This window comes from Cannabis sativa, chromosome 1 (genome assembly GCF_029168945.1).
Source record: "Cannabis sativa cultivar Pink pepper isolate KNU-18-1 chromosome 1, ASM2916894v1, whole genome shotgun sequence".
Lineage (NCBI taxonomy): Eukaryota > Viridiplantae > Streptophyta > Magnoliopsida > Rosales > Cannabaceae > Cannabis > Cannabis sativa.
Genome location: NC_083601.1, coordinates 44,290,008 through 44,297,823, shown reverse-complemented (window position 1 = coordinate 44,297,823; position 7,816 = coordinate 44,290,008). Strand labels below are relative to the sequence as shown.

The 7,816-nt window shown below is 38.0% G+C and overlaps 1 non-coding gene across 1 annotated transcript; it reads left to right on the top strand.

The window, feature by feature from the left end:
• Positions 1-7,023: 7,023 nt before the first annotated feature.
• Positions 7,024-7,130, top strand: LOC115708369 (small nucleolar RNA R71). Its single transcript, XR_004009869.2, has one exon. It is a non-coding gene; the product is annotated as a small nucleolar RNA R71 (small nucleolar RNA).
• The last annotated feature ends 686 nt before the right edge of the window (positions 7,131-7,816 follow it).

Sequence of the window (7,816 nt, the reverse complement as noted above, 5' to 3'; positions counted from 1 at the left end):
ATATCTTTACACATGTAATCCACAATGATTGTCAGTTCACTATCGTCATTAGATCTTCATAATTTAAGCATATGATATATAATTTTGATTATGAATGATAATCAAAATTAATAATTTTGATTATCAATCATATATATACTATATATATTTTGAGAATAAAAAGAAAATTATATATATCTATATCGGGATCGGATATGGTGTGGATAATATTATCCCGCCTCCGCTCCATCCCCGCTTCGGGTATTGAAATTGTCCCCCACCACCGCCCCATTAACCACCAAGATGGGGAATCCCCACCCTACCTAACTAATAATGCCATCAAACCATCGCTAATTGTTAATATATTCCTATCTCACAAGACAGACAGTCACAGTACTCGAAAAGTATATAAACATAGGAAAAAGGTTACAACGTTTAAAACTAAAAAAGTCTATAGTCAAATACTTTCATCCATGCCACTTCATATTCCAGCGGGAGCAAACTTCATCATCAGCTACCAACCAATAACCGCACTCTAGTAGCACCAACCCGAAGAAATAAAGCCACCAAGATTAGCAGAGAAATAAACTAATTTACTTGGCAGTAATAATAAAAATAAAGAAACGTTAAGCTTAATTTGAATTTAGATTAGGATACTAATTCACCTCGGTTTACAGTATATATATCTCTTTCTTTCTTCTTCACAACCCCATTTAAGCACCAATTTAAATCCCTTGGACAAGAAATCATCCCTGCCCAAACAATACATAATACCATGAAAAAAGATAATGATCAGTCAATTATTAGTGATGATGTATATATTCTTAAACAAAAGCGCCTATAACTCTAGCTAGCTATTTCCATAATCATCAAAATAAAGCCAAATGAAAATAACTAAAAGAGAAAAGTCAGTAAGTATTAATACCGCTTCTCCTTCTTTTTGTTGTTCTTGTCCTCCCGTGCCTTCTTCCGTGTATTGGGTTCATCAACTCTATCAAGTTAAACTCCACTCCAACGAGGCTTCTCGCACTCTTCTCAAAACTTTTAGTATACTTCTTCACAATCTTAGCCTCCTTCTTCTCCATAATAGATCATAAACTTCTCATTGTCCTTGGTCAAAAATAACTAAATGGTCCCTATTGAAATACTTAAGAGGCATCAAAGATGTAAAAGACCCAGTTAAATTTGATGGTACGACTGTATGTAGCTTAGTCCATTCTTTAACCCCGTATTCCTTCATAACCCAAAACTCAACATACTCTTCCTTAATTACTATATCCTCCAAATTTTACTACATCACAAACCACCCATCCAATACTGTTATTGTCGAGTAATAGGATTTTCCCTTAGTATTTTTGTTCGCAAGTGGAAGTTGATTGTATTTTTCAGTCATTAGATCAAATGCAACAATAACGGTGGAAGATTCAGTGCCAATTTTTAGCCACATCAACCAATGCAAAGAACCCTTTTCCAAGTGTTAGTGTTTAGGCTATATAGACATTAACCTCAGAACGCAATGACCTAACAAGGTCATACCCACAAATACAATAATGTATCATTTTTATATATTTATAGTCGACGTCTTTCACAGGATCGTATCCAAAACCCACGTCAAGACCAATGTCATAGAAAATACTACCGGGAAGCTCATTAAGGTCAGACATGAGTACGTTTCTACACTTTCCGGTGGATGGGCTTAACCGTCTCGTAACTCGGAGCCCGAGTCTCCATCAGAACAGCCAAGCCATTACAGAAACCCAAAATCCGGTGAACATTGGGGGATTAACTCGTACGGCAGACTCCAGATTGCCGAGTTCGAGTTCGAGTTCCACCGAGTGAAACTCCTAACCGGTATTAAGGATGACGCAGAGGTTGGGTTTCTGCTGTTGAGTTAGGGCAACTAGAGAGATTCTCAAGGGTATATTCTTCTTACAAAGCTACACGCAGCACAGCACAGCATGGAGAAAAACCAAATCAATAAACTGATACAAAATAATTAAAACTAATTCAAATTGCAGTATATATATAGATAAAAAGAGAAGAAGTATATATATATTTTTATATATGTATGCATGGGTTGAGTTCATAAAGCAAATAATAATAATAAAAGGGTAAAATGAGTAGCTTTTGAGTAGGGAGAAAGTAACTTGAGAAAGTTTTTATTTTTTTTTTTTGATGCAGCAGAAGTTTTATTTAAAAACAGCAGAAAAGCTACAACCCAGTAGCAACAAGGGGTGCTACTTCCCCTTCAGTACAGACCCGTGAGACATTGTTCACAGCAGCCCAAGCTGCAAGCTTGTGAGCCACCGAATTGGCATCACGAGGCAGCCATGAAACACCTAAACCAGAGTTCATTTTCAGGTAAGAAAATAAATGCAGAAAAATATTAGAGATGTTCCACACAGGAATAGAAAAATTCCTAACAGCATTAGCAAGTTGAAGGCAGTCAGAAGCTAGCATCCTTGCAGTTCAACTTTAGACACAAGGAAAAAGCATGGCAAAGAGCTAAGCTCTCGGCATGAAGAGCAGAGGAGACCGACACCTTGGCTGTGAGAGCTTCCACAAAGGCGCCTTCCTTGTTGAACACAACCACAGCCACAACGCCCAACTGCCACGGACTGCTGCATCAGAGAAGAAATTAAAATCCTTCGGCGCCAGCTGCGGTTGACAGGGAGGATCAAGCACCTCCAATCTTTCCATAGAGATCCTCAACTTGCTAGCAATAAAGTCATTCACCATTTTCAAACTGTTGGATAGAACATCCTGCGGTCTCAGCGGAGAACCGCTATGAAACACTTTATTTCTAGCATTCCACAAAGAATAACACAAGTAGGCTACAAACTGAGGAAAGGAAGGGCCACCAAAGGAGCAAGGAGGTGCAATTGGGGGCGTATGTGTTGCTAAAAATTATAAACGCTACGCAAGTATACGCAATCAAGTAGTAAATCTCACACAGGTGAGGTCGATCCCACAGGGAATTGGATTAAGTACCACTAAATTATACTTATGATTCTATTCGGCAAATCAAAAGCAATTATGATTTTAAAAACAGTAAAATATGAAAGAAATTCAGAAAACTTAATAACACAGTTTAGAGTTAAGCAAGATGAGATAATAGGGAGGAGAATCCTGTTGTTGTTTACCCAAATTGTTAATGATTAATTACTATCCTATTCTTGAAGTGAATGACAGATTATGAAATAACCTAGCTCCTTTCAGATCTTCTAGATTCTAAATCACATGTTATCTAATTAATTCCTTAATTAAACTAACATGAAATCAGCATTAAGTAATAATCTACTTGTCACATAAGTCATGTAAATACTTTCGTTTCACATAGAACATCGATTATCTTAATTTTAGCATTCTCAATTCTCACTTTTCAGATTTTGAATTGAGATCATAGAACATGCACAAGGTGATCAATCTTAAACATGAAATTAAGAACAAATTAAGATAATTTCACACACAAGAATTGAGGAATGGTAATTAAACATTAACTAGGCAAAACATTAAACAACAATCATCATCCTCCCTAAATGGGAAATTTAGTTCAGAAATAAATCCATAACCATTCCTATAGCAATATTCAACATAAATAAATTAAAGAGGAATAAAGAAAAGAACTGTTGGAGGATAAATTCTGGATCTTCACTTGAATCTCTATGCTCTTCCTGCCGCTCTCAGCTGTGTTTTAGGGTTCCAAATCGCTCTCCCTGACTTCCAATCACAGTTTTCTATTTATACTTGAAATTTAGGGTTTGATGGACGAAAATACCCCTGGTCCGTACGGGATCTCGCCGCGGCCAAGCTTCCTCTCGCCGCGGCGAGAATTTGCCAATTTTAGGTGCTTTCTGTTTCTCGTAACTCGCCGCGGCGAGCCTCTTCATCGCCGCGGCCAGATATGGAAAAACTCAAAAATTAAGTTTTTCTTCGGCTCAGCACGTCTTTCAATGAATTTCTGCACCCGAGACCTCTTTTACTCCAAAGAACCTGAAAACATAGAAAACAAGCGTAATTCCGTCCCAACACAGCTAAAGATGCACATAAATTGGATCCAAAACATAGGCTAAAAATAGCCTAACAAACTCCCCCAAACTGACTCTTTACTCGTCCCCGAGTAAACTAAGACTAAACTAAGAAAACTGACAATGATAGCTGAACTTTCCAACAATTTAATTGTTACCACCACCTGCACAACTTCAATCCATCAATAACCAGAATTTCAACTTGCCAACTCTAAGAACTAAGTTGAATGTGCAGTTTACAAGTAAGTAAGTCATACAAACATAAAGCATCGCAATTTCCATCAATATCACAACTGTTCTAACTTTCCAACATCCCACTAACACATGATCAATAAGTTTGAATGACATACCTCTCTCCACTAATGTTGACAAATTTCTATTTGGAATCAATAGGTCTTTTTCGGTTAGCATCACATGGCTTAGGTACATGGGTAGGTGAGAAGTCATTTAGGCTATACTATACCATAAGCACAATTATACCAAACAAACCTAGACAATTCTTTTGCTTTCTTTCCATATATCCCAAAAACAGAAATAAGAGATTGCAATTTTTCTTCTGTGTGTACATCATAATTTTCTTAACTTTTTCTTCTTCAAGAAGACATTTGTTGTTTTTTTTTTCTTCTTCTTTTTCATAGGCACAACACACAATATTATTCCTTCTTTTTTTCAATCTCTCATTCCTACACTTTATTTTTCCACTTACATCACTTATCCCCCCAAACTTGCTTCAAGGCTCATGGCATAATAAGGTATGTTCAGGGTGAAAAGAGTTTAAGATACAAATTCAGCTCAGTTAAGTGGTGAACAAAAAAAAAAAAAAATTTAAAACAGGCTAAGGCTCAACTTTGGGTATACTATGGTAAATATTTCTAGGTAGGCTTGAAAGGCTCAATCGTTCCAAAGAAAACTTGCCTAAATCACTTTCCAAACAAAAAATATCAAGGATTTCGCTTCAAGAGAGTATGTCAAACAAATTCTATTCCATGTTCAATCAATCATTCCACAAACCAAATAGAACAGAGGTGATATGTGAGAATAGCAAATGTTTTAAATCTACATGAATCACTTCCTAGCACACATCCAATTTAATTCAAACAGTTGCAAGTCAAGCACACAGTTATGTTTCAATCCATTGCACAAGTGAATAACAACAATTTAATCCATCTTTCAATTTAGCTATCACGCAAGACTAAAAAAAACTAAAACAAACTAAACTAAAACAAATAAACGCGAAAAAAAAATAAATTAAGTCTCCCCCCCCCAAACTAAAATGCACATTGTCCCCAATGTATGAAAATAAACCAGGGTGAGAGAAACTTACCTGAGCCCCATCAGAAGGGATCAAGTCCACCCTTTGCATTCAAAAGAGCCCTCGCACTAAATGAAGAAAATTTACCACCAATAGTGTTGATTTCGAGTTTTGCACGAGTAAGCTCACCTTCAGAACTACCACACATCAATCTTTTCCAACGACGCTGAATCGTTCGAAGTCGCTCTTTAGGCTTTGCTTTCTTCTTATCAGTTTTAACAAAAGAACCCTTCACCACCTCAATCTTGCAACAGGTAGGAATGTCAGTTGGGGCAAAAACATTAAAATTGACCTCTTCATCTTGGACTCGCAACTTTAACTCCCCCTTTTGAACATCTATTAATGCTCAACCCGTGGCCAAGAATGGTCTTCCCAAAATAATGGGAATAGTTGAATCTTCCTCCATATCAAGAATTAAGAAATCAGCAGGGAAGATAAACTTACCAACCTTCACCAGTACATCTTCAATTATGCCACGAGGATGAGTTAGAGAACGATCCGCTAGTTGTAGAGTCACTGTTGTGGGCTTTGCTTTTCCCAATCCTAGCCTTTTGAAGACAGACAACGGCATTAGATTAATGCTTGCTCCCAGATCACATAGAGCTTTAGTTTCCACTGAACCCCCTATAGAGCATGGAATATTGAAACTACCCGGATCTTTAAGCTTGGGCGGTAGTTTCTTTTGCAAAATGGCGCTACACTCCTCAGTTAATGCCAGCTGTTTCATAGTCCTCCATTTTTCGCTTCTTAGACAATATCTCCTTCATGAACTTCACATAACGGGGCATTTGTTCCAAGGCTTCAGCAAAAGGAATGTTGATGTGTAGTCTTTTGAAGACCTCTAGAAATTTTGTAAACTGCTTGTCTAGATTGGTCTTTCGGAGTCTCTGAGGATAAGGTATCTTCACATGATGATCAATACTGATTGGTGGAGACTGTTGTGGTGGTGCAGGGCTATCAGTAGTTTTCTTTTCTATTGATGTTGGAGTTGGTGCTGATTGATCTTTAACTTCTTCATTGAATGGTTGTACCACATCAGGCCCATCATAATTCTTTCCACTCCTCAAGGAAATTGCTTTACATTGCTCTTTTCCTTTTGCCTCACTAGTGCTAGCTGAATTTCCTTGAGCTTGGTTTGCCACTTGAGTAGCCAATTGTTCCATTTGAGTTTCTAGAGTTTTAATAGAGGCTCTAGTTTCCATCATGAATTGGAGCAATAAATCAGCTTGGATGTTGGAGCCACTAGGACTTTGTTGTTGGTTTTGTTGGGGCTGATTTCTCTGCTGGTAGAACCCCTGTTGGTTGTGCCCATAATTATTATTTTGGGAGTAGTTCCCAATGGCTTTTGCTTGATCCATTGGCAAATTATCCACATCTGCCTGACACTCTGAAAAGTGATGGTTGCCTCCACATATCTCACAAATAACTTGGGCTTGTTTAGCTTGCCCTGCAATGATTTTAGTCAATGCCTCAACCTGAGCTGTTAACTTTGTGATGGCATCAACCTCTAGCACACCAGCTACTTTCTTAGTTTGACTCCTTTCAGTTGGCCACTGCTGATTATTTAGAGCCATCTCCTCTAATAGATCGTAAGCCTCATTAGCACTCTTTCTCATAAAAGCTCCACCAGCTGCTGCATCTATTAAAGTTCTAGTATTACCAACCAACCCGTTGTAGAAGTTGTGAACCAGCATCCACTTCTCTATACCATGATGGGGACACCTCCTGATCAGATCTTTAAACCTCTCCCAAGCCTCATAGAGAGATTCATTATCTTGTTGGCAGAAATTGTTGATTTCTCCTCTTAGCTTTGCAGACTTAGCTGGAGGAAAGAACTTTGACAAGAATTTTGTTGCCAGATCATTCCATGTAGCAATAGAATTCGGTGGCAAAGAATTCAACCAACTCTTGGCTCGTTCTCTGAGCGAGAATGGAAACAACCTCAATCTAATGGCATCGTCGCTAACTCCATTAACTTTAAAAGTTTCACAAAGTTCCATGAAGTTAGAGAGATGCAAATTAGGATCTTCAGAAGGGAGACCACCAAACTGGGCGAAGACTGCACCATTTGAAGGATGGCAGGTTTGATCTCGAAGTTGTTTGCATCCACTGCCGGTGGCCTAATACATGACTGCACTCCCGTCAGAGTAGGGAGAATGTAATCTCTCAAGCTACGGCCATTAGCTTGATCTTCCACAGCGCCACCATTATTACCATTATTACGCCCATTGTTCCCAACATTATTGTTCACATTGGCAGCCATGATTTCTGATGTTTCAGCAGTTGCTGAAACTCTTTCTTGCCTCTTGTTCTTTCGATTCTTCCTGCAAGTTTTCTCAATTTCAGGATCAACTGGTAATATGACTGATTGTCCTTGACGGCGCATGCACTTAGGATTCCTGAAATAAATCAAGAAAATATTGCAAGAAAAAGGTTAGAAAAATCAGCAAGAGAAAATATACCAAAGTAGAAGTTAGTATAATTTTATGTAATATTA